At 42.4% G+C, this 3096-nt stretch overlaps 1 long non-coding RNA gene across 1 annotated transcript in view; it reads right to left on the bottom strand.

Annotated features, from left to right (window-relative positions):
* LOC106953600 (uncharacterized) overlaps positions 1 to 3096 on the bottom strand; it is a 21684-nt gene that overhangs the window by 15096 nt on the left and 3492 nt on the right. Inside the window, exon 2 of the long non-coding RNA XR_001426226.1 lies at positions 2771 to 2914. This is a non-coding gene — a long non-coding RNA (uncharacterized LOC106953600). The remainder of the gene's footprint in view (positions 1 to 2770; positions 2915 to 3096) is intronic.

A 3096-nucleotide genomic window follows, 5' to 3' on the forward strand; every position in this document is an offset into this window, starting at 1 on the left:
GGCCGGGAGCAAAAACGGCCCGTGTTTCCCCGGTTTGTTGTGGGGGGCCTCCGGCCCCCGGGGGGGGAAAAAAAAAAAAAAAAAAAAAAAGAGCCAGGAAGGGCCCCAAGGGGACTGTGTACGACCAGTGCACTGGGAACGCCGTCGACGAGCATAGCGTCGATGCGTGTGACATGTCTCCAGTGACAACGGCGGGGTGACAAATAACGCTGACGCACACTGTCCCCGGTCTTCATCCAGCCACCATAAAAACGGAGCTGGGCCTTTGAACATTTTAATTAAACTAAAAGGGACCATCTCCACCCAGGCCTGTGATTTAGGAACGTTCGAGGACAAACAACACCATCTTTTTACAGGGTAGACATCAAATGGATGTCTTTTTTTTTTTTTTTTTATGTCACCCTGGTTCCCTGGAGTTGACTTTGATTATTTCGAAAATCCATCTGGAATTTTGATGGGCATGTTTTGAACGAAACAAGGCCTCAAGACAATAAAAGCGGGGATGTCTTGAAACAAAAGGTCTCTGCGGTTTTGTCTGTTTCTCATGCTGAACAACAGCCTCACAGTCTGTGCACTCAGGAAACTCATGTCTGTAATTTTAGTTTATGCTGTCATTATTACAACACGTTAGCAAATGTTCATTTTTTTTTTTAATGGTTGGAAAGGGTGAGTCGTGTCATGCGTTATTTTACGGAGCCAAGTTTGGACTATGAAAATGAAAAGAATGCAAAAGTTAAAGTCAGACTTTTGCAGCGTCCAAAAAAGCTAACCCTTCTTCGCTTACTGTATGTGTCGATACCGTCGAGAGGTGGAAGGATTTTCCCCGTTCTTCCTTGGAAAGAGGGTTTGAATCCAGTCCGACTGGACAGAGTGAGTCTGTGAAAATCTATTTAATGTCGGGGACTTTGAAAGCATCACCACAGTCAAATCCCTATGAAGGGGGTCGATGTATTTCAGACGCCGTGTGGAGTTTGTTTTGCACATCAGCCAGAAAGTTCAGTTTGGTCTCCTCCGACTGGCGCATATTCTTACACGTATTTACGTGGGTGGACTCTGTTTACAAAGCGTCAGGGTTCGTATTCGGATCTTGCCACAGATTCTCAGTTGGGAGTTGGGTCGTCTCATTGTAACTCTCAAAAGAAAAGCGTCCTCGCAGCATTTAGATGCCACCCCCCCAAGCTTCCCTGTAACGGCTTCTCCCACGTTTTTTGCTGTGTCTCCGACATCAGGGGTCCCCGATCCTGGCCCAACAGGTTTTAGATCCGCCTCTGCTCCAGCATAAATGAGTCAAGCGACTGCAATACATCGTCAACATCATCAATAATCATCCATTCATTTTAGTTGTGTGTGTGGCAGATGGGAAATACGTAAAACATGTTCAAGCCACTGGACCCTGAGGACCAGAATTTGGGATCTCCAGAAACTGAAAATATGACAAGACCACTTGGGGATCATTTAAATATATATATATATATATATATATGTATATATATATATATATATATATATATATATATATTTTTTTTTTTTTTACAGTATAACCAGAGATGCACTGATCGGGCCAGTATCAATACCAGTACTGATACAAATTCTGGATTTTCTTTGAGGCATTACCTGATAGTTGCGATTTTCACCATTCCCCAGAATGTCAGCATATGAAACAGGAAAAAAAAAAAAAAAAACCTTTCTGCATTTAAAATAAAACTTTGATGCACTAGAAAAATTTATATCATTTTCTAGAAGGATTCCTGGCTAAACCTGAAGGAATTAAAGTTGCACAGAATTTTATTTAGCGCCAGTGGATTAAAGGGTGGTTAATACAAAATAATATAAAAAAAAGTCTAATTTTTTTTCTCCGCTTCACAATTACGTATGCACTTCTTTTTTTTTGTCTATTACATAAAATCAAAATAACAGACAGTGACTTTTGTATCAACTGACAAAATGTGGAAAAGCTCAATTGAGTCTCAACACTTTTACAATAAATTTAGTGAAGCTGAACTGAACTGTATGCAAGCTGCTGCTACTTGGCCTCCAACGTCATTGGTTGGTTTTGATGCAATTAAAAAAAAAAAAGCCTTCCAGCAATATAAGGCTTAGTATATGTCAAGTGGGACAACAAAATAAAAATGCAATTGCTGTATTTAAATTAAGAACGTGAAAAAGGCTGGATGAGACTCAGATCAACATCTCACTGCCACCAGAGGGAGTTAAGTGTTGACTCCCCCAAGGAATTTATTTATACATCTGGACAAAATTCACAACTCGATAATAAATAAAAATCTGTTTTCGCTATACTGTTCCCCCCAGTGGGTCTGACAGAAAAGGGCACAAATGCGACATATTTATCAGAAAAGCCAGTTCATCATAATTACTCATTATTAGTCATGCAGTGCTATGTTGTCTTGTAAGGCAAACAGCTGGAAAGCCATTTGGATTTTTTTTTTTACTGGGCTTACTGTTGTGGTGTGGCCCATCCGGAGGGGGGGGGCGGAGGGAGCACAGAGGGAGGGGGGCAGCCCACACTGCCGGGGCAAAGTCGTGATGTTGCAAGTGCCCAGTTAAGGCTTATAAAAAGGCCATTCCGTTTCGTTCCTCGTTAGTTTTCTGTACAACAACTACACGTGTTGAGCTCAGGCTGGAAGCCCGTCCCATTCACTGCATATCTGGTGCAGGTAGGGGAGGAGTGGGAGGAAGAGGAGAAGGAGAAAGAGGAGGAGGAGGCGGAGGAGGAGGCGCACAGCCCTTTTGTTACCTGTACTAGACGTACCTGGCTGTTGGACGGTAGTAACATGCTGAGAGTTTGAGGTTGCGGGGAAATACTTCCAAGTCAGATTCACAGAGTTTGGATTTCAATCTTGTGAAGACAGCAGTGTTTTTTCACCCTCCCCTCCTTGTTTTCTTCTTCTTCTACCTTTTAAATACGCACCGAGGGTTGTGGGGGGAGGAGGGAGAGAGAAAGTTAATTAGAATTTTAGCGTTTCTTTTGTTGGTTTGTTTGTTTTCTTAAAGTGAGGACGAATAGGAGTCACTTCCTCCCAAGAACTCATTCAACTTTCCCCCCCCCCCCCAAATTGGGATACAGTTTTCGACTTT

Source organism: Poecilia latipinna, unplaced genomic scaffold, assembly GCF_001443285.1.
Source record: "Poecilia latipinna isolate Pla-1442-1.1 unplaced genomic scaffold, P_latipinna-1.0 Scaffold34, whole genome shotgun sequence".
Classification (NCBI taxonomy): Eukaryota; Metazoa; Chordata; class Actinopteri; order Cyprinodontiformes; family Poeciliidae; genus Poecilia; species Poecilia latipinna.